This window comes from Nomascus leucogenys, chromosome 10, assembly GCF_006542625.1.
Source record: "Nomascus leucogenys isolate Asia chromosome 10, Asia_NLE_v1, whole genome shotgun sequence".
Classification (NCBI taxonomy): Eukaryota; Metazoa; Chordata; class Mammalia; order Primates; family Hylobatidae; genus Nomascus; species Nomascus leucogenys.
The window spans coordinates 72,443,359-72,467,278 of NC_044390.1; the positions used below are offsets into that span (position 1 = coordinate 72,443,359).

At 42.1% G+C, this 23,920-nt stretch overlaps 1 long non-coding RNA gene across 1 annotated transcript; it reads right to left on the minus strand.

Moving 5' to 3' along the window:
• Nucleotides 1-1,121: 1,121 nt before the first annotated feature.
• LOC115836993 lies at nt 1,122-23,189 on the minus strand. The gene is made up of 3 exons (XR_004032048.1): nt 23,076-23,189; nt 4,870-5,021; nt 1,122-1,400 (listed from the first exon to the last, which is right to left on the minus strand). It is a non-coding gene; the product is annotated as an uncharacterized LOC115836993 (long non-coding RNA).
• Nucleotides 23,190-23,920: the final 731 nt, after the last annotated feature.

The window sequence follows — 23,920 nt, forward strand, 5'->3', positions numbered from 1 at the left end:
CATTTGAGGTTGAGGTGCCACTATATCATCATGGTTCCACATAACAGGAACTTTTGCCATACTTCTTATCATTTCTACCATCTGACCATTTTGTTCAGATCATCCGAACGTAGTGTGACCATGGCATGCAGACTGAGAGGTGAAAATCAAGCTAAACATCCCCTTAGGGGACCAATTAATAATGATTCCATAGGAATCATTGTGCAGCACCTCTGCCTGTTCTGCAAAGCAATCTTCCTAAACAAGTACATTCATTTTTTCTAACTGGGTCCAATCCTGTTTACAAATAGGTTTTTGAGGGTGGTATGCCTCAATTATAGGAGCAGATTTATTATGGTAAATACTGAGATCAGAAAGCATGTGTAACTGTGTCATAGAGTGATTGCATCCAGGCATGATTACCAGTCCTTATTGAAGGAATACTCATGGCAGTGGTGATAACTGCTATCATAGCTATGATTAAATTATTCATTGTGACTGGTTGTCCCACTTTCCTCAGGTTTTCTTCTGCCATCTGTGACAGATTCTTGATCTGTCCACAGGTGGGTGGCTGTGTTCGACAGGTGTTGCTCGTGACAGTTGGGGTCCTCCTCAGCGTCAGTCTCGACATGGCTGCAACTGGGGGGTCCTCAGGATCCTCCTGGAGTCTCTTCCTCGGCATCCGGCTCATGATAAGGTTTCAGGTTTCTTGATGGTATCCAAATCGGCTGTTGATTTTGGCCTGGAGAAAGCATAACCTCTACCCCAAGTTATTATTTTACCTATTTCCCAACTTTTTGTTATCAGATCTCTCCACCAAATCAGTTGTTCTGTTTTTGTCTTTGCAGCTGGTTTCTGTAGATGCTGTTCAGCTGCTGATAACATCTGGCCTTTGGGCAGACTCAAAAAATTTAAAGTTAATAATGCTAGGTTCAGTTGCATCTGTGGGGTTCCATATTCTCTGTCTCTCCCTTTCTGCTTTTGCAACTGCTGTTTTAGGGAGAGATTCATTCTTTCCACTATGGCTCGTCCTTGAGAAATGTATGGGATACCAGTAATGTGTTTAATATTCCACATAGAGAAAAATGTAGCTAGAGCTTGGCTAGTATAGCCTGGGCATTATCTGTTTTAATAGAAGATGGAATGCCCTTCACTGCAAAACACTGTAAAAGATGACATTTAACACAGGCAGAAGACTCTCCTGATTGGCATGTAGCCCAAAGTGAGAAAAGGTGTCCACACATACATGTACATAAGCTAGTCTCCCAAATGAGGGAACATGTGTGACATCCATTTGCCAAAGAGAGTTAGGTTCCAGTCCTCGAGGATTAACTCCTCCTGTAAAAGATGAGGAATGTACCATTTGGCAAGTTGGGCATTGCTGGATAATAGCTTTAGCTTCTTTCCAGGTAATGCTGTATCTGCGTTTGAGACCAGAGGCATTAACATGGGTTAAATTGTGAAAGTGTCTAGCATTAGATATTGCATTAGCAACTAGGCGATCAGCCATTTGATTCCCTTCAGTCAAAGGTCCTGGAAGAGGTGTATGAGCTCTAATGTGAGTGATGTAAAAAGGGTGCATTCTACTTCTAACTGCTGTTTGCAATTGGGTAAATAAATTTATCAGTTGTTCATCTGTATGAAATCATAACTGAGAATTTTCAATTAACTGTGTGGAGTGAACCACGTATGAAGAATCAGAAATCACATTAATAGGCATATCAAAAGCAGTCAATACCTCAATTATAGCTACAAGCTCTGCTTTTTAAGCTGAAGTATAGGACGTCTGGAAAACTTTACTGTTTGAGCCAGAATAAGAAGCTTTACCATTACTAGACCCATCTGTAAAAACATTCTCAGCACTTTCAATTGGTTTAAATTTAGTTATTTTAGGGATAATCCAATTAGTTAATTTCAAAAACCAAAACAGCTTCGTTTTAGGAAAATGATTATCAAGAATACCCACAAAGTCAGCTAAATGGGTTTGCCAAGTAAGACTATTTATAAAAGCTTGCTGTATTTGTGCCTTCATGAGAGGGACAATAATTTTTCCAGGATCATATTCATGTAATTTAACAATTCGAGTTTTCCCAATCCCTATCATAGTAGCGATTTGATCTAAATAAGGAGTTAGAGTCCGTCAATTAGTATGTGGAAGAAAAAGCCACTCTACTAAGTCCTGTTCTTGGACAATAACACCAGCAGGTGAATGCTGAGTTGAAAAAATTAGCAAATCTAGAGTCTTCTCTGGATCTTTTCTATTTATCTGAGCTTTATGGACTTGCTTCTCAATCAGTTGTAACTGCCTCAGACTCCTTTGTTAATTGCCGAGGGTTAGTGAGACTAGGATTTCCTCTAAGGATAGAAAACAGATTGCTCATGGCAAAGGTAGGAATGCCTAGAGCAGGTTGTATCCAATTAATATCCCCTAGTAATTTTTGAAAGTCATTTAATGTTTTTAGTTGATCCCTACATATGGTTACTTTCTGTGGCACAATGGTAGTGTCATTTACTGAGGTCCCCAAGTAGGAGTAAGGAGTAGTAGTCTGAATTTTGTCAGGAGCTATAATTAAACCAGCACAAGAAATCAAATTTTGCAAGTGATCATAACACTGGAGTAATATTTCTCGAGTGGGGGCAGCACAAAGTATATCATCCATATAATGAATAATTTAGCACAGAAAATTTTTTATGAGTAGATTCAATTGCTTGCCCCACATAAGTCTGGCAAATTATTGGGCTGTTTGACATTCCCTGTGGCAATACTTTCCAATGATAATGCTTAGCAGGCTGCAGGTTGTTTACTGCAGGAATTGTAAATGCAAAGCATTCACAGTCTTGCTCAGCTAAAGGGGTAGTAAAGAAACAGTCTTTTAAATCTATGACTATTAAAGGTAAATTTTTTGGAATTATAGCAGGAGAAGGCAATCCTGGCCCTAATGCTCCCATAGGTTGTATAACTGAATTGATGGCTCTTAAGTCAGTTAACATTCTCCATTTACCTGATTTTTTCTTAATTACGAAAACTGGAGAATTCCAAGGGGAAAATGTTGGAGCTATGTGCCCATTTTCTAATTGTTCAGTAACTAATTTCTCTACAGCCTCCAGTTTCTCTTAGTGGCCATTGTTCTACCCAAATTGGCTTATCTGTTAACCATTTTAAAGGTATAGGTTCTGGAGGCTTAACAATGGCCACCATCAAAAATTATTTCCTAATCTTTGGCGGGAACTTTGTTTTTCTGCTTGAAGCGGTTCTTTCAAACCTTGCAAATTTTTTTCTAGTCCCATACCAGGGACATACCCATTTCATGCATTGTATATTGACTTTGAGGGCTATATAATTGTTCTGGAATTAGAACTTGTGCTCCCCATTGTTGTGATAAATCTCTTACCCATAAATTTATAGGTACAGAAGTTATAATTGGTTGAATAGTCCCAGGTTGTTCACTGGGCCCCTCATAATGCAAAATATAACTACTTTGATATACTTCAGGGGCTTTACCAACTCCAACTATGTTAAACTGAGCAGGCTGAATTGGCCACGGGATGGCCAGTGCTGTAGAGAAATGATTGAAATGTCCACTTCTGTATCTACCAAACCTTTAAATTTCTTTCCTTGAATAGTTATTTCACAGGTAGGATGTTTATCAGTAATTTGATTTACCCAATAAGCTGCTTTGCCTTATTTGTGCTTCCAAATCCTCCTGTTGGTTTAATTTCACTTTTTCCCATTCCCACATACGGCACAATCAGGAGGTGTGCTATGCACTCTCCTGGCTCTGCTTTCCAGGGAACAGACAGAGATACAACAATTTGAATTTCCCCATTGTAATCTGAATAAATGACTCCTGTATGTATTTATACCCCTTTTAAACTTGCACTAGACTTTCCTAAAAGTAATCCTATTTTCCCTGCTGGCAAGGGTCCACAGACTCCTGTTGAGACCTTTTGCAGGGGTTCCCCAGGCAGAAGGCTCACAGCTTTTGTGCAGCATAAATCTACTGCAGCACTACCAGCTGTGGCAGGGAACAGACATTGTACAGGGTTGAGAGAATGGCCTGAGCTGGAAATGCCCTGGTTTAGAATGGGGCCCGGGACAGGCCCTCATGGCATTTCCCGAAATTGGGTTCCCTTCTTTATCAAACTTAGAGAGACACTGACTAGCCTAGTGTTTTCCTTTTTTACATTTTGAACATATTTCAGGCTCAACAGTTTTCTTTTTTCCCTTATCTGGCAGCCTGACTCGCTGATTTTTTCGACGTTCTTTTTTAGTATGACCATGCTTCCCACAGTTAAAACAAGCTCCAGGAAATGGAGTATTTCCTTTATCCACTCTCAGTCCTGCCATTGCCTATGCCAATGAAGTAGCTTTATGCAGATTACCTCTGATACCATCACAGTCCTTGATATAATCAACTAAATGTGCTTTCCCGAATTTAAAAGGAAAAGGCTCAAATGTAGCTATAATATTTCCCTGTTGATCTGGGGAGTGTATTCTAATAGGGAACTGCCAGGCCTCTAAATCACCCTCTCGTCTAGCTTGCTGAATTCCTGCCTGAATAGAACTAAGAGCCCTCGCTGGAGGCACTGCTCGAACAGTCACTGGGGCAACTACTTTTTGCCCAGTGTTCTCCGGAAAAGAAAGATCTGGAGGGTCTTTTTCTTCAAAATAATAAGGAGAGGGTGCAGAAGGGTAGGGATGAACCTCTCCTTCCTTTGCCGCTTTAGCTTTAGCTGGTAAATAAGCATGCTCTGTAATCTCTTCTGTTACTTCGCTATACTCTTGTTCCTCCTCATTATCAGTGTGAAAAAGTTCCAAGGTGAAATGAACCAGACACCATACCTGTCCCATTGTTACCCTGACGCTTCTGAGCTCCCCTTCTTTCTCACCATGGGGATTGCTTTAAGAGTGCTCGGGTGTCCTCCAGCTAGTTTTCCATTCCAACTGTCACTCCAGCGATCCTTTGACCTGGATTGAAGCCCCCCCGATGGATGCCACTTGCTGAGACCAGCTCGGTCGGGGAGACCCTAACCCAGTAGCGCTAGAAGAATTAATGACACACACACAGAAATATAGAGGTGTGAAGTGGGAAATCAGGGGTCTCACTGCCTTCAGAGCTGAGAGCCCTAAACAGAGATTTACTCATGTATTTATTAACAGCAAACTAGTCATTAGCATTGTTTCTATAGATATTAAATTAACTAATAGTATCCCTTATGGGAAACGAAGGGATGGGCCGAATTAAAGGAATAGATTGGGCTAGTTAACTGCAGCAGGAACATGCCCTTAAGGCACAGATCGCTGGAGCTATTGTTTGTGGCTTAAGAATGCCTTTAAGTGGTTTTCCACCCTGGGCAGGCCAGGTGTTCCTTGCCCTTATTCCCATAAACCCACACCTTTGCAGTGCGGGCGTTAGGGCCATTATGAACATGTTACAGTGCTGCAGAGATTTTGTTTATGGCCAGTCTTGGGGCCAGTTTATGGCCAGATTTTGCTCCCAATATATATCTTCATTATATTGATGATATTTTAATTGCTGTCCCCACTGATAAAGAATTAATTGACTGTTATCAAAGTTTGAGCCGCCATGTTACAGAGGCTGGATTACACATTGCTCAGGATAAAATTCAATAGACCACTCCTGTTCAATATTTAGGAATGGTGGTTGATAAACAACGTACTCAACCTCAAAAAGTTCAAATTAGGAGAGATTCTTTAAAAACTTTAAATGACTTCCAAAAACTTTTGGATAACATTAAATATTTAAGACCTACTTTAGGCATTCCGACCTATGTGCTAACTTGTTTTCTATGCTTCAGGGAGATTCCAATGTCTGCAGTCCCAGGACTTTGACCCCTGAGGCTTCACTAGAACTGGAATTCATAGAGGAAAGAATCCAGACTGCCCAGTTATCTAGAGTACAGCTGTTTCAGCCTTTTCAGCTTCTCGTTTTCACTTCATTACACTCCCCTACTGGACTAATAGTTCAACATAATGATTTAGTGGAGTGGTGTTTTCTTCCCCATTCTGTGTCAAAAACTTTGTCTGTTTATCTAGATCAAATGGCCACTCTAATTGGACAGGCATGGTGTAGAATACTCAAAATTTCTGGATTTGATCTGAATTTAATTGTAGTTCCTTTAAATCAGCTGGAAGTTCAAGCCACCTTTCAACATTCCATACTGTGGCAAATTCACTTTGCTGATTTCATTGGCATTATTGACAATCATTATCCAAAGAACAACTTGTTTGATTTTATAAAAATGACTTCTTGGGTGGTCCCTCGATTAACCAAAGATCAGCCCATTCCTGAGGCCATTACAGGGTTCACTGATGGCTCCAGTAATGGCAATGCTGGTTATGTAGGTCCTACAGACAAGCTTATTTCTACCTCTTATACCTCTGCTCAAAAGGCAGAGTTAATTGCTGTGATTACCGCCTTACAGGATTTCCCCAAACCTCTAAATATTGTCTCTGATTCTGCTTATGTTTTACATGCCACTAAAAATATAGAAACTGCTGCTATCAAACATATTGATGATTCTGAATTGGCTTCTTTATTTTCAAGGTTACAACAGGCAGTTCACCAATGTAGACACCCTTTCTATATTATGCATATTAGATCTCATACCACTTTACCAGGACCCATGTCTGCTGGTAATCATAAAGTCGACTGTTTGGTCTCTTTTGCAACCCAAGAAGCTCAAGGAGTTCCATAATCTCACTCATGTCAATGCTGCTGGATTAAAAGATAAATTTGCTCTTACCTGGAAACAGGCTAAGCTTATTGTCCACCACTGCCTCCGTGCCAAGTTTTTGTACTTCCAAATCAGGAACCTGGCATTAATCCCAGAGGCCTAACTCCTAATGATTTATGGCAAATGGATGTGACCCATGTTAGCTCCTTTGGCAGACTGTCATATGTGCACGTCTCTGTAGATACCTTCTCAGGTTTTATCTGGGCTACTTACCAAACAGGGGAAGGCATGGCCCATGTTAAAAAACATCTGTATTCTTGCTTTGCTGTTATGGGGCTTCCATATCAAATAAAGACAGACAACACCCCTGGATATGTTAGTAAGTCTTTTGATTTATTTATGCAACAGTGGGGAATTTCCCATATTACTGGAATCCCTTACAATCCTCAGGGAGAGGCTGTGGTGGAATGGGCCAATCGCACTTTAAAAACCCAATTGTCCAAAGAGTCTGAACAACAAAAACATAATTTAACTACCCCCCACTCCCAGTTATATTTGGTATTGTTTACTTTAAAGTTTTTTAATGTTCCTAAAGATAATAATCTAACTGCAGCCAAACGCCATTATACAGGCAAAAAATTCTCCCTAAATGAAGGCAAGCCAGTGTTATGGAAAAACTCCCACTCCCAAGCCAATACCTGGGAACCTGGCACAGTTATAATGTGGGGGAGAGGATATGCTTGTGTTTCACCAGGAGATCATCAATCCCCTGTCTGGGTACCCACCAGCAGACTCAATCTTCGGGTGAATACTGACAATGAAAACCACAGAGAAAAGATGTCCATGTCAGAGACTGCCCTCAGACGTGGTGAGATCTGTGCCAACTCCTTAGAAGCTGGCACACCAAATCACAATGGGTCTGATTCAATCCTCCCTGATGGCAATGGAGACCCATCTAACTAATCCCACTTCTCCTGATTACCTCTCTTTTTCTCCTTACAAACCTAAAAATCTCACCATTTCTATTAGCCTGAAAATAACATCCCTCTGTTCTTCTCTTCCTCCTTCAGCACTGAATCTCACTTACACTATGTTTTATTTAATGATTCTCCTCTTTATACTTTCTGTCTCACCAGTTTCCTCTCACAGTGATTTACCTGCTGCACAAAATTATTCTTATTGGGCTTATGTGCCTTTTCCTCCACTTATTCGACCTCTCACCTGGATGGATGCTCCTGCACAAATCTACACTAACGATAGTGTGTGGATGCCTGGAGCTACAGATGACCATTGCCCCATTCAACCAGCAGAAGAAGGCACTGCATTTAATGTTACCATGGGTTATAAATACCCCTCTCTGTGCCTCGGACATGCACCTGGTTGTATCCATCTACAAACTCAAGTCTGGGCTGCTTATCTTCCGGAGAGATCAGCTACAGAGGAACCAGGACATTTAGTCTCCGGCCTCTCCCTTTCTTGTTTAAAACAAATGAAAGGGGGAGTAATGGGAGATATCCCATACTTTCAATATAAACCTGCAGGAAAACCACACCCAAAAAATTTTGAGGGCCTATCTAAAACTTTAATTTGGGAAGATTGTGTTAACTCACATGCAGTAATATTAAAAAATGACTCTTATGGTTTAGTAATAGACTGGGCACCAAAGGGCTATTTAAAAAACAACTGCTCCTCTGGCAGAAAGGAATGCCTGAAGGCTACTTATTTTATTTCTTATCAGGAGAACGAGAATCATCATTCTACTTTGCATAAGAGGTTCAACTAGTTCTTTCCCTTAAAATGGGAAGATAAAGGCATTACCCCCCGAGGCCTCATATGATACTCCCCATTCTGAGCCCAGAACACCCAGAACTTTGGAAATTGGCTATTGCCATGTCTGGACTGCAAGTATCGGAAGGGGAAACTATTCTGTCTGTTGTCCCCGATACAGTCACTCTCCCTCAGTATCAACATAAATACAACATTCTGCTTTGCTTACTTCCAACCTGACTGTTCCCATACAGAGTTGTGTTAAGCCTCCTTACATGCTGTTAGTGGGAAATATCAAAATTTGGATGAACAATCAAACTGTCCAATGCATTAGTTGTCATTTATACACTTGTATTAACTCCCATTTTGACTCTGGGAAAAGAGTAATGTTGGTTCGAGCTCGAGAAGGAATCTGGATTCTGGTAACTTTGCCCAGACTTTGGGAATCCTCCCCCTCAATACATTTAATTAATGAAGCATTACAGCAAATTCTAAAAAGATCTAAGAGATTTGTTTTCACTTTATTCGCTGTGATCATGGGCATAATTATAGTCACTGCACTGGCCACCACTGCCGGAATGGCGTTACACCAATCTATTCAAATGGCTCATTTTGTTAATGATTGGCAAACCAATTCCACCCAATTGTGGAATTCTCAACAAGGCATTGATCAAAAATTCGCTAATCAAATTAATGATTTAAGACAGTCTGTTATTTGGCTTGGAGATTGGTTAGTGAGTCTTGAACATCACATGCAAATGCAGTGCGATTGGAATACTTCTGATTTCTGTATCACCCCGTACTCCTATAATGAAACTGATCATTCATGGGAAATGGTCAAAGGACACCTTCTAGGTAGGGAAGATAATTTATCATTGGACATAACTAAATTAAAGAAACAAATTTTTGAAGCCACTCAAGCTCATTTATCCATTGTGCCTGGAGCTGAGGCATTAGATCAGGTGGCAGAAAATCTTTCTGGACTAAACCCCACAACTTGGATTAAGTCTACTGGGGGGCTCCACTGTACTAAATTTTGGAATTATGTTTCTCTGTTTAATCGGCTTGTTTTTAGTGTGCCGGACCAGTCAAAGAACCCTGTGTCAAAATCGAGAGAACGAACAAGGCTTTATCGCCATGGCACATTTATATAAAAAGAAAGGGAGAGATGCTGTGGGAAGTCAGGGACCCTGAACGGAGGGACTGGCTGAAGCCATGGTAGAAGAACATAAATTGTGAAGATTTCATGGACATTTATTAGTTCCCCAAATTAATACTTTTATAGTTTCTTATGCCTGTCTTTACTGCAATCTCTGAACATAAATTGTGAAGATTTCATGGACATTTATCACTTCCCCAATCAATACTCTTGTGATTTCCTATGCCTGTCTTTAATCTCTTAATTCTGTCATCTTTGTAAGCTGAGGATGTATGTCACCTCAGGACCCTGTGATGATTGTGTTAACTGCACAAATTGTTCGTAAAGCATGTGTGTTTAAACAATATGAAATCTGGGCACCTTGAAAAAAGAACAGGATAAAAGTGATGTTCAGGGAACAAGGGAGATAACCATTGGGTCTGACTGCCTGAGAGCCGGGTGGAACAGAGCCATATTTCTCTTCTTACAAAAGCAAATAGGAGAAATATCGCTGAATTCTTTTTCTCAGCAAGGAACAGCCCTGAGAAAAAGAATGCGTTCCTAGTGGGAGGTCTCTAAAATGGCCACTCTAGGAATGTCTGTCTTATACGGTTGAAGGTAAGGGATGAAATAAGCCCCGGTCTCCCATAGCGCTCCCAGGTCTATTAGGATGAGGAAATTCCTGCTTAGTAAATTTTAGTCAGACCGGTTGTCTGCTCTCAAACCCTGTCTCCTGATAAGATCTTATCAATGACAACACGTGCCAGAAACTTCATTAGCAATTTTAATTTCACCCCGGTTGTGTGATCTCACTCTGCCCCATTTGCCTTGTGATATTTTATTGCCTTGTGAAGCATGTGATCTCTGTGACCCACACCCTATTCATACACTCCCTCCCCTTTGAAAATCACTAATAAAAACTTGCTGGTTTTGCGACTTGTGGGGTATCACAGAACCTGCCAACATGTGATGTCTCCCCTGGACACCCAGCTTTAAAATTTCTCTCTTTTATACTCTTTCCCTTTATTTCTCAGACTGGCCAACACTTAGGGAAAATAGAAAAGAACGTACATTGAATTATTGGGGGCTGGTTCCCCCAATATCATAGTGTTCTTATAACAATGTACTTGCTAGGTCAATGTTGATCAGCAAATGATCCCAAGGAGACTTGCATCTGTATCACCTGTGGGTCTCCTAATTTAAGATGCAGATTTGTAGGCCCATATCAAAATTACTAAATGTGACTCTCTGAGGCTGAGGCCTAGGAATGCACTTTTATTAAGAAACTCATCTAACTGTGATGCTTATTAAAAGCTGAGAACTACTGAACCAGTTTCACCAGACCAGTGTTTCTGTGTTGCATAAGTCCAAGGGGTATATTTTCATTGTACTCCACATGCTCCCGGGGTGGCATGTATGTAAAATAAAATCTGAATGGTGTCCCTGGGGCTTTGTAATATAGAGCTATTGCTTGGCCTTATCCTACTTTTGCTGTCATAGGCCTTCTCCTAGAAGGTGTGGTTCATTCCTAGTGACACTGAAGAAGCTCTTAGCACCATTCACTGTGGGGAGCTGAGGGCCAAGTCCCCACTTCTAGTAGCAGAGCCCAAATTGATCTCATGTATGTCCCTGGCAAGCTATGGAGAATAAGAATTTCATTCCATGCCAATAGGTAGAAATTGCTTCTGATTTATCGTGCAGGGAAATCTAGGTCACAATCTCTAATAGCCAATGAGTGCTCACTGGATGGCAAGAGAAGCCCATATACCAGGACCATGTGTTTCAAGGGGATGTGGGACTCCAATTGGAACAAAGTAATTTGTTCCAATTACTTTTTTCTTATTGGCTGTACATTTCAAAAGCCTGCATTTGGGAAACTAAGGAGAGAGAAAGTCAGGAAATGCTGCACAAAATTGCTTTGAACAATCTCTGATCTGGTTTATTGACTCCTTCCTCAAACAAGTTCTACTTGTACTGACTTCCTGACTCAATGAACATTTGCTCAGCATCCATCAGATAAATAATAGCTCAAGTCGATGGGAGGTTACCCATGCTTACCACATGTTTGACTGGGCTCTGGGAATGCAAAGTCAAGTAAAACCCTCATCTTGTGGAGTTTATATTTTAGTTGGTGGGATACAGGGGGATCTAAACAAGATATAATGATACAATGTGGTAAGGAATGTGCCTAAGGTATGGAGGGAAGAGGAATTAATTCTTCTCAGGCATATAGAAGCCTTGTTTAAAAGGCAGCACTTGATGGGCCTTGAAGGTGGAGTATGAACATGCTGGGTGGAGGAGGGGATGAAAGCGTGCCTGGCAGGAGCACCTGCATGAGCAAAGGTATGGTGGTGGGAGTCCATGTGGTGAGCTTAGAACACAGTGCTCATGACAAGGAGTGGCCGGAGATGGGTCGGGTGGGAACAAGGCCAGAGGTTAGGGTTGGGTTGGGACAAGGCTTTGAATGTCTGCTGGAATTGCCTTTATCTTCTTGGGAAGCCGAGATTGGACATAAAGTAGAGTGATGTGATCAGACATGTTAAGACAGAAAGAGCACTTGGCATCAGCGTGGGGTGTGGTTGCTTCCTCTCCTGAATGCCTTCCTTGTCATCTCCATCTGACTAGCACTACCCATATTTGAAGATTCAGCTCAAGCGTCACTTCCTTTAGGGAGCCCTCCGTGATCTTCATGGCCTGGCCACCTACCCGTCCCATGAGCCTCTGTTGAATCTGACATAAACCTGGATCACAGAGCCTGACACATCTTAGGGCACATTTGTTTCCCTGCCAGCCTGAGGGTTTGTTGAGGATTGGGCTCCTGTCTGCACTTCCCTATGGTTGGCAGCTGGCACAGAATCCAGCATTTTATAATGACTCACTAAAAATATTTATTGTTAAATAAATAAGAATAAGCATCCTCTGCTTTCATGTTTTCTGAAGCTGTGCATATGTAATTACTACCATTGATTGAATCCTTACTGTTTGTGATGTGCTTTATGATCTCATTTAATTCCCATACAAAACTTAGATGATAATGACAATAACATGACTACTACTATACTAAAATTGTCACATGGTGCCTAACGTGCTTGACACTGAAGTGATTTGCTTATATTAACCCATTTAATTCTCATATCAACCCTTTTATGATCCTGAACAACACAGGCTTGAACTGCTCAGGTCCACTGATATGTGGATTTTTTTCGACCCAGCCCCAGTGGAAAATACAGTATTCAAGGGATGCAAAACTCATATAAGCAGATTCTGCAGGGCAGACTGTGGGACTTGAGTGTGTGTGGATTTAGGTACCTGGGGAATGGTTGGGGGTGGTTCCTGCAACCAATTCCTTGCAAATACTGAGGGATGATCATATTATTCTTTTTCTTTTTTACATATAAAGAAACTGAGAGGCTGGGAGCAGTGGCTTTCATCTGTAATCCTAGCATTTGGGGAGGTTGAGGTGGGAGGATTGCTTGAGCCCAGGAGTTTGAGACCAGCCTGGGCAATATAGTGAGACCTCCATTTATACAAGAAACACAAAAATTAGCTAGGTGTGGTGGTGCATGTCTGTAGTCCCAGCTCCTCAGGAGACGGAGGTGGGAGGATGGCTTGAGCCCAGGAGGTTGAGGCTGCAGTGGGCTGAGCACACTGCAGCTTGGGCAACACAGGAAGACCCTGTGAGGGAAAGAAAAGAAAGGAAGAAAGGAAGAAAGGAAGAAAGAAAGAAAGAAAGAAAGAAAGGAAGGAAGGAGAAAGAAAGGAGAAGGGAATGAGAAGGAAGGAGAAAGGAACGAGAAAGAGAGAGAGGAAAGAAGGAAGAAAGAAGGAAAGAAGAAAGGGAGGAAGGAGAGCAAGGGAAAGAGAAAGGAGAGAGAAAGGAAGGGAGGAGGGGAGGAAGAAAAAAGAAAGAAGGAAAGAAAGAAAAAAGAAAAAGAAAGAAAGGAGTAAAGAAAAGAGAAAAGAAAAGATAGAAACAGATACACAGTGATTAAGTAACTTGGTTGTAAATGGTGGTGAAGTTAGGATTTGGACCCAGGCACCACGGCTGGAGTCTGCGTTCTGTCTGCTGTATAGACTCTCCATCCCCTGGGCTTAAGTGAAGTTAGGATTTGGACCCAGGCACTATAGCGCAGAGTCTGTGTTCTGTCTGCTGTATAGACTATGTCCATCCCTGGGCTTAAAGAGGTTAGGAGGCTTTAGGTTATTTAGCTATAAATGGCAGGGCAGGGAGTTGACTCCATGTCTGTCTGGCTCCAAAGTCATAAGCCTTCAATTTCCTGCCCTGTTCTATCTTAAACATAATGTGAGTGTTCACCAGGGTCATCACTAAGGCATTTAGAAAATGAAATTTCTGCAAATTAAACACAGGGAGAAGTCTGATTCATGGTGGGATTAGCAGCAACCAGTTGTGGGTGAAGCTGGAGAAACTCAAGGTGGGTGGATTGAATCTGTAAGAAATGGGGATTCAGAATGCAGCCTCAATCTAGGACATTTCCAGCCTGAGACACTGTCTGAAATCACATCGCAAGATCTTCAAGCTACAAAACGCTGTAGTAGTTTAATTAATCTTTTTTTTTTTTTTTAAAAAAAACATCTGTTGTAGCATTTAAAATCAGAAAATGATGTCCTCATTATCTCTCTGAAGCCTGGCAGATTCTTCTCTACTAAAGGGGCCTGGATTTGAAAATCACTTCCTTTAGAAATCCCTTTTGAGTCCAGGTTCCAGGTGCAGGAGTCCAAATTCCTTTTGCTTTAGATAATGATTAAATGTCTCCTTTTCACCTTCCAGTTCCCTCCCTCTTTTCCAAGCAATTTAATCTTAACCATTCATGTATATTGTTTAGTCAGTCATGGCCACAAGGCCATTTGACAGTCAATTAGCAACTAAACTTAGACATGATATTGACATTCTGGCTGTGTTAGCCACGTTTTTGAGATCCTAGTACAAAGGTTTGACTGATCTCCATGAATTGCCAATACACTTGGACAATGAAGGTGCTCTAATTGCAAAAGAAAAGAAATTTTCAGGACCCTTTAAATGTATTTTGCCAAGGGGGAAGTTAAACCCTGGAAACTGAGTCATGTAGCATGTTTGCAACTTATGCTTCTTAGATTATAGATTAACTCTCTTCTGCATTGTTCTTGTTCTGTAAATGATTAGAAGAGACGAAAGACCAGAATTCCTTCCCTTCTAATCACTGATCTTTGTTGTAGATTAAGCCCTTCCATTTTTCTCTTGTACCTAACTCAGACCAGATGCTACAAAAGAGTCCATGACTGTTACATATTCAGTGTGGAATGTTAAATGTACCTTTCCTGAAAGGAAAAGACCACCTCAACTAATCAGATCACTGTAACTCTGCATTCGGCCTTATATAGAAAAATGTTGAAATTCTGCTCAGCTTCCCTAAACCTTGTCTATGTAAACAATCCCAAACTTCTACACTTCAGAACACTGACTTTCATTCTTTGGAATCTGTGCTTCCCAAGTGGTCATCTTCAACTTTTGCACTTGAATTCAACTCTCTTCAGGCTAGCTTCTGGCCGGGCATGGTGGCTTATGCCTGCAATCCCGGCACTTTAGGAGGCTGAGGTGGGAGGATCACTTGAGGCCAGGAATTCGAGACCAACCTGGACAACATAATGAGACCTCTGTCTCTATAAAAAAGGAAAAAAAACCCCAAAAAACCAAAAAAAATTACCCAGGCATGGAGGTATACACCTGTAGTCTTAGCTACTTGGGAGGCTGACACAGGAGGATCCCAGGAGTTTGAGGCTGCAGTGAGTTATGATTGTGCCACTGCATTCCAGCCTGGGTGACAGAGTGAGACCCTGTCTCTAAAAATAAAAAAATCAACAAACTAGATTCTGACCCTTTTGATTATTTGAGGTTGACAAACAACAGCGAATCAAAACCAGGCCTGGTCTCTGCCCTAATGAGGGATAGTCTAGAGGGAGAGAGAGAAGCACATCTCAGAATCATATACAAACATGGAAGTGCAACTGTGACAACTGCTTTGAGGATCAACAGGTTCTCTAATAGGGAAATTTAACCTTATCAGGGAGGTTGAGACAAGGCTCTGTGAAGAAGCAACACTTGAGTAAAGCCTGAAGGCTAAGCAGAAATTAATTAGGCAAAGAGGAGAGGGAAGGGTGTTCTAGGCACAGGGAACAGCTTATGCAAAGGCTTAGTGGTGGGGAGGGCCCCGCAGTACAAGGAGCTGAAAGAAGGTGATAAACGGAGTGTAGGAGCTGAAAGAAGTAGAAGTAGGAGAGGCGGACAGAAGTCAGATCAAGCAGGGGTTTGTAGGCCCAGTGAAAGACTTGTATTTTTATCATAAGAGCAACAGGAAGCTATTGAAGAGTCCAAGGAAAAGGAGGGGGTGGTGATTTGGTCAGTTTACATTCTGAAAGCTGCTCTTTAGTGCAAGGCATGGAAAGGGAAAGGGTGCTTGCTTGGATGCCGCTCTTCCCCACCTCACTCTCAGACCAGGAAGTCTGGGTGGAAGGCTGATGGAGCAAGCCTGGCCATATTGCCACATGCTGTCATCCTCAGTGACTGGTTCAGGGACAGGCATGTAAGGAAATCAGGCTCAATCAGAAGTCCTGTCAGGCATTTAGCAGGGACTACAGGAACCGATGCGTGGTCTTTCCTGTTGGTCTTGAACTTAAGATCACATGAGGAGCTGCTGTGGCTGTCTTACCCCCACAAGGTGGAGAGCCTGATGCTACCAGGAGGTGCCGTGCAGAACCTGAGAGTGAGGCTGAGCCTAGAAATGGAGTGAAACCAAGTCCTGATGGCTTTCATATCTTGTCCAAGCACAACTGAAGGCGTCCTTGCTTCTGCACTTTTCAGTTACATAAGCCAACCCATTTCTGCTTTGCTTATACCACATTTCATCCAAAGAGTCAGTGGGTTCACAGGCAGGAGGGGCATGTGGAAGAAGTCTCCTGGGCATGCCCATCTGCCGGATCAGGACAGTGGAAGGAGCTGGGCTTCCTGTTTGAGCTACTCTTGCCAAGCACAGAGGCTTTCAGAGGAGGAACAGGCGCAAATTGGCCGCTGCCGGGGAACAGACATGTTTTGGTGCCTGGTAATCTAGTCTAGTTAGCAAGTCGCTGTGTAAATTTACCCTTCTCTATGCTGAAGGCTTAGTGCTGTGGGGGCTGTTGTCTTCTGGTTCCCTAGTAAAGTTTCTTTTACAAACTCTGGTCAGCTCTTGGGCGACCTGAGGGAGAAAGGGAGGGAACCAGGGAACCAGAGAGGTCTCAATGCCCTGGAAGCCAGGGATCAGCATGGAGTTGGGTGGGGAACGTGGCAGCCACTGAGGACAGGCTTCAGCTCCAGGTAGATGTGCTTGCAGCCAGGAGCCAGGAGAAAACCATGATTGTCCTTCGTTCTTACCTATGGTGGGTGCTGCCCGCTAAGTATCTGCCTCCCCAGCCAGCTCCTCTGGACCCCTCAGCCAGCTCTCTAGGTTTCCAGGGCCAGAGCTGCCTCTCAAGTCTGGTGGTTATTTGAGGCCAAAAGATCCACCCACAAACCTCGACCTCTCATTCTCCCAAAGGAAGAATATTATCTGCAAGGGAGGAGGACAGGCAGGGAGTGACATTGCTCTGTTTTCTCTTTCAGGATGAAAGGGGCAGAAACATCTAGAGAGCTGGACAAGAAACAATAAGCCATGAGTTTAAGTTCTTGCTCTGAGAACTCATAAAAGAACTGTGAGCCAGACCTCTTTGGGCCTCTGTTTTCCTCATTTGCAAGTAAAAGCGTTGGATTCAATGTTCTTAAATCAAATATTATACACATCAGACTGGATAACTGCCTTTTAAAACTACTCAGAAAATGAAGCTTCTTGCAACTTCTGGAAAAATTGGTTGGGGTTAGTGTTTAGGTCACAATGGAAGGCAGAGCTCCTCCATCCCTCTCTCAACTAAAGGGAGGACAGCAACTCTCTCTGACCCCATACAGCATTTGACCTTGGACCTTTCCTTTTGGGACTTTGAACCTCAAGAGAGAGGCATGTGGTTAAGTAAAGGTGGGGTTGGGTTTGTGACAGCAGCAGTGTGGGGTAGAGGCAGTGGCAGTAGTGTGGCACCGGGGGACAGGCACAGTGCATGCTAGCTGCGTGTTCCTTTTGCCCAGCCTCTCTGGCTTCTTCATGGTATCCCAGGTCTGGTTCCCCAACCTTCCTATCAAGTCTGTGGACCACCCAACAGCCTTATAGTTAATCCCTTTCCTGGTTACATCAGCCAGAGTCAGTTTCTGTTGTTTGCATCCCAGGTATCCTGGTTGATACATAATGGAGGACACTTATGTTATTAAAAACCCAAACTAGCTAGAGACATTTTTGTCTTTTAAGACAGGATGACATAACTCATGTCAGCAGGAAAATAAATGTTTGTATGTCTCTTTCCCCTGCTAAATGTGTTGGAAGACGGTCTGGAGAGTAGCAGGGGGTAGGCTGTCCTTAGGGTGCATGTGCATGGGTATGGATATGGAACCTCTGTGTTGTCAGACTGGTTCCTTCTTGTATTTCCTTAAGCAGGATCAGCAAACTTTTCTGTAAAGGGCCAAATAGTGAATATTTTTGGTTTTGTTGGCCATACAGTGACTGTTGCAGCTAGTCAACTCTGCTGCTACAATATAGAAGCAGAAATAGATAGTATGTAAATGAGCAGATGAGGCTGGTTTCCAATAAAACATTATTTTCAAAAACAAATGGTGGGTCAAATTTGTCTGTAGGCCATCGTTTGCTAATCTCTGTCCTAAAGCACTTAAAGCACTTTGTATTCCTTTGTGATAATTTGAATTATTGTTCAACCAATATTTACTCCTTTCCCTCTTCCATTGCGGACAAAGTACAATTCCCTAAACGAATGATGTTAGGCTTGGCCAAGTGACTTGCTTTGGTCAATGAAACATCAGCAGATGTAATAAGAGCCTTAAATATGTTGTCACAGTTTCGCTTGGATCTTGCATTCTGGTGATCCACTATGAGAAGAACATGCCCTGCGTAGCCACTACCTCTTCAGCCCCAGGACAAACAACTCAGAGCTAGGATCCAAGCCCAGCCAACCTCAGTCCAAAGCAGAGCCACCCAGCTGAGCCCAGCCCAGATGAACAGACCCACAGTTGATCCACCTGCAGATGTGTGAGCATGAGAATAAATGCTTGTTATTTTAAGTTACTGAATATTGGGATGGATTGTTAGCAACATTGTAACAGTAGCTAAAATACCATCTTAACGCATTCATCACAGACTGACTGTTTTATGGTTCCTTGTGTCATACATGTCATTTTTCCCTTACTGCATTAGAAATTCCTTGAAGCCATTCATCAGATCTAACTCTTCTTTAAAAATTCTGTAGCATCCAGCACATTGCCTTACAAATAATGCTTCCTAAGTATTAAGATGGTGTGTAAGATACTGCTACAACGTCGCTAACAAACCACAATATAATATTAAATGGTGAACGTAGCATTCATTCATTCATTCATTCATTCATATAAATGTGGAAGAATTTTCTGCCTCTAGTGAAGAATGACATTTTCTACTCTCTTCAGAATGATGAGAAAAATATCTGACATGACAGTGAGAGTGGACATGTAGGTCTCAACAAGACATAGTTTCACTTGACCAGAAGAGGAAAAGGAAGCTGAATGAGCCCATGGTTCTGCTTCTCTATCTGTAAAGTGACTATAATGATAGAACCTACCTTTTGGGTTTTCATGAGGATTAAATGAGATAATTCATGCAAAGTAGTTAGCATTGGGCCTGATCCATGGTGAGTAGTCACAATATTTTCATTATTATTATTTTCAGAAAGATTATGTGAATTTCTTGAAATCCAGCCCTAGGATTAATAATGGCAGTTGGGCTAAAACAAAAAAAAAGTCTTTTACAATGATTCTCTCTCTGTCTTCCTTTGTTTCTCCCTCCTTTTCTCTCTTTGTCTTCCTTCCCACATTTACACTCACACAGAGAACTTTTATGTGCTATTTAGTGCAGTAAGGAAATTGCAGGACAATATCTCTACCATCAAGGAACTAACAGTCTAATCAGACAGATACAAATACATATATTCAATGCCATCTGCAAAAATATGTCATTTATGGACTGAATAAGTAGCATATGCTATAAGAAAGTGTTTTGAAACACCTTCAAATATTAAACACTAGGAGAAGGACAATGGAAGTCCCAATGCATTTCAAAGAATCACTTTCATAATGATAACTCTCTCCAAGACAACTTAAAAATCAAGAGTAAAACTATTAATACATTTGAAAAATAAATTGACTTGGAAACTTAAAAGTTCTAGGTAATTCATGGGTTAATAGGCAATGAAAATTTTAAGGAATTTAAAACTGAAGGACAATGAAAATAATAAATATCCAAACTATCCGGATGCAGCTTAAGCAATATGCTGAAGGAAAAAGAAGGCTTAAATGAATTTGGTATTTAACTCAAAGAGTTGTAAAAAAATAATATCAGGGTAAACCCAAAGAAATTAGAAAGAAGAAAATAGTAAAAGGAAGGGCTGGAAATAAATTAAATTGAAAACAAAACAGAAAAAAGAGGGAAACAGTTAAAAAAAAAAGTGGACTCTGAAAACTCCAGTAAAATGAACAAATCTATAGCAAGACTAATCAAGAAGGAAAAAGTGCAAATAAACACTACGGGAAGGCAAAAGGAGGCACATCCACAGATATAAAAGGGATCACAATCGCCACAAGAAAACACTATTATCAGTTGTAGGCCCATATATTTGGAAATGTATGCTGTAACAGACACAGTTAGTTGCTGCAACTGTGCTATGCTATGCTATGCTATACTGTGCTATGCTAAAATACGATATGTTATGATAACACAACCCTAACATCTCAGGTAGCTTACAGATCACAAATGTTTCTTTCTCATTCATGTTGCAGTTTCAGTGTGGGTGTGGGTGAGGTCCTCTACCCCACGCCATGCAGTGACTCAGGGGTGCAGGCTGATGGAGGAGCCAACACCTCCACATGTGCTTCTAGGGTCATTGCAGCTGGAGAATCTAGAATCTAGCTTACTGCAGAATCTTTTTTTGGGGTGGGGGTATATAGAGTCTTACTCTATAGCCCAGGCTAGACTGCAGTGGCATGATCTTGGCTTATTGCAACCTCCACCTCCTGGGTTCAAGCGATTCTCCTGCCTCAGCCTCCCAAGTAGCTGGGACTACGGGCATGCGCCACCATGCCTGGCTAATTTTTGTATTTTTAGTAGAAATGGGGTTTTACCATGTTGGCCAGGCTGGTTTTGAACTCCTGTCTTCAAGTGGTCTGCCAGCCTTGGCCTCCCAGACTGCTTGGATTACAGGCATGAGCCACGGCCTCTGGCCTGCAGAATCTTTATTACTCTTGTAATCAAGTACTTCTTGTCTACCACCCTTGAAGATGCTTTGTTGTGAGGAGTGAAGTTGGCTGACAGCCACCAGCTGTTGGCACCTTTGGAATCTGCTGGTGTGTTGAAGCTGAGCTCCGGGTAGCTCACAGCTTGGTGGAATTACTAGGGCCAGGTCATGTCTGCCCAACATGGGACTCCCCTCCAGGCAATCTGCCTTTGAGATTCCCACTGGCCTTGGCCAAGACTTTCTCAGAGCTGCACCACAGTCTAAGCTTCTTTCTGCTCACTCCTAATTTACCTGTCTTTGTATTTCCCCCTGAAGGGTGTCAGATATGCAACGCAGTCTGAAGGCTTTCCCTGCCTACTCCTGATCCCCTCCCACCCCACGCTCCCTGTATCTTTCAGGCATCACCCCCAATAAACCTCTTGCATTCCTACCTCCTAACTCCCAGCAGTCCAGAATCTCAAAGTCATATTTCACCTTTAATCACATTTCATTGGCCAAAACTAGTCACATGTCCATGCCCATCTTCAAAGGGTTAGGGCAGTCTAACTCAAAGGAGAACCGGATATTGGGGCACATTTGTAATTTTTATCACCACTGAAAAACCCTAAATAATCAGAAGAGAGGTTCTCTAAAAGAAAATAGTATTTGGGAGTAAGCATTGCAATAGAATATGGTGGGTGTATTTGGGGAAGTAAAGGAAGATAATGGCTTTTAAAGAATAAACAAGGATGATTACATAATTGTTTTGAGATAATTATCCTTGGCTACAAGGATCAATAACGAGGGTTATGCCAGTCAGGTCCAACAGGCAGTTGCTGGGCAGATGTCCTTGCAGAAAATTTTTTTTTTTGTATAAAGGTGCAGTACCCTTTGTGCAAGATTGTGAGTTTTGGCCGGGTGTGGTGGCTCATGCCTGTAATCCCAGCACTTTGGGAGGCTAAGGCGGGCAGATTGCCTGAGGTCAGGAGTTGGAGACCAGCCTGAACAACATGGCGAAACCCTGTCTCTACTAAAAATACAAAAATTAGCTGGGCGTGGTGGCATACGCCTGTGATCCCAGCTACTCGGGAGGCTGAGGCAGGAGAATCTCTTGAACCCGGGAGGCAGAGGTTGCAGTGAGGTGAGATTGTGCCATTGCACTCCAGCCTGGGTGAGAAGAGTGAAACTCCATCTCGAAAAAAAAAAAAAAAAAAGATTGTGAGTCTTGCATCCTTTTCTGGTTGTTTTTGTAATCAGCCATATGTACATGGGAACATTTCCTTCATGGCCTTCCCAGCCTCTGTTTGTCAGGGTTTTAATAAAGTGACTCCACTTTGATTCTGACAACTTTTGATATACAACTAATGATTAAACAGTTATTCATTACCCTCCTTTTCTTGCCAGCAGAGCCCCAATTTTTTCAGGTGTCTATCCTACACTTCCATCATGACTCAGGGGTAAACTGTAACTTACTAGAGCCAATTATAACCAATTTCCAGTAATTGGATCAAGAAAAGGCCAATGAAATCTTGGCTAATGCAATGGGAGAGGAAGTGTTCTGGGTGCCACCTGGATTTAAAAGTGACACAGGCTGGCACGATGGCTGACACCTGTAATCCCAGCACTTTGAGAGGCCAAGGCAAGCAGATCACCTGAGGTCAGGAGTTCAAGACCACCCTGGCCAACATGGTGAAACCCCATCACTACTAAAAATCTAAAAATACAAAATTAGCTGGGCGTGGTGGTGCATACCTGTAATCCCAGCTACTGGAGAGGCTGAGGGAGGAGAATCACTTGAAAACGGGAGGCAGAGGTTGCAGTGAGCCGAGATTCTGCCACCGCACTCCAGTCTGCCTGGGTAACAAGAGCGAAACTCCGTTTCAAAAAAAAAAAAAAAAAAAAAAGTGACACAGTGTGGAGAAGAGCCTCTTTTCTCTTTTCTGTTGGTGGGTATGGTTATGTATGAACTTGCTACTGGGTGCTGAGGCAGCCATCCTGCAGCATGTCAACAGGGAAAAAGAGAAAAGCAAAAAGAAAATCTAGGCTGCCAAACTTTTAGTGGGGAGCCCTTTGTGGGAAGAAAAATCATGAAAATTTAGACTTACTCAGGTTTATATTCTCCTACCTCTTGCTTTCTTTTTCTTGTCAGATGAATTTCACTCATACACCTCTTCTCTCTCCTTCATGCCAGATCAGTTCTGGTTGGAAGAATGATAATGACAGCTAAGTGATGTGATCTAACTGACACAGGAAAAGAAGCTAAAATTGACCACTCAGGAAATGAGGCATGTATTAATGATTTTCTTTTGACTCATTGTTTTTTAAAAACATCCACATGCAATTAACTGTTGTCTATAAAATAAAATAAAATTCCTAAAAAGGAAAAAGGGGGCATAGACTTGCTATTTCATTCTACATTAGGAAGAGGACTAACATTTATTGGGTACTTACTATATGCCTGACATTTTACTAGGAACTTTTCATACTCTGTCTCACCAAATGACCTTGCTTGCCCTTTGAATAAAATTTTAACTCCTTTCCAAGGTGTATGTTCTGAGCCCCCTCTCTGAAATCCGCACTCTCCCCATCTCTACTCTACAGATGGGCCTTTGAATTCTGGCCTTTTTTTTTTCTCTCCTGTTTATGAAACACACCCAGCACCTTCCTGCCTCAGGGCTCCTGTTCTTGTCATTCTCTTTGCCTGGAATCCTCTTTCCTTGGATCTTCCCATGTCTGATTTCTATTTTTTTTTTTTTTTTTTGAGACATGAGTCTCACTCTGTCACCCAGGCTGGAGTGCAGTGGCACGATCTCGGCTCACTGCAAGCTCCACCTGCCAGGTTCACTCCATTCTCCTGCCTCAGCCTCCCGAGTAGCTGGGACTACAGGCACCCGCCACCATGCCTGGCTAATTTTTTGTATTTTTAGTAGAGACGGGGTTTCACCGTGTTAGCCAGGATGGTCTCGATCT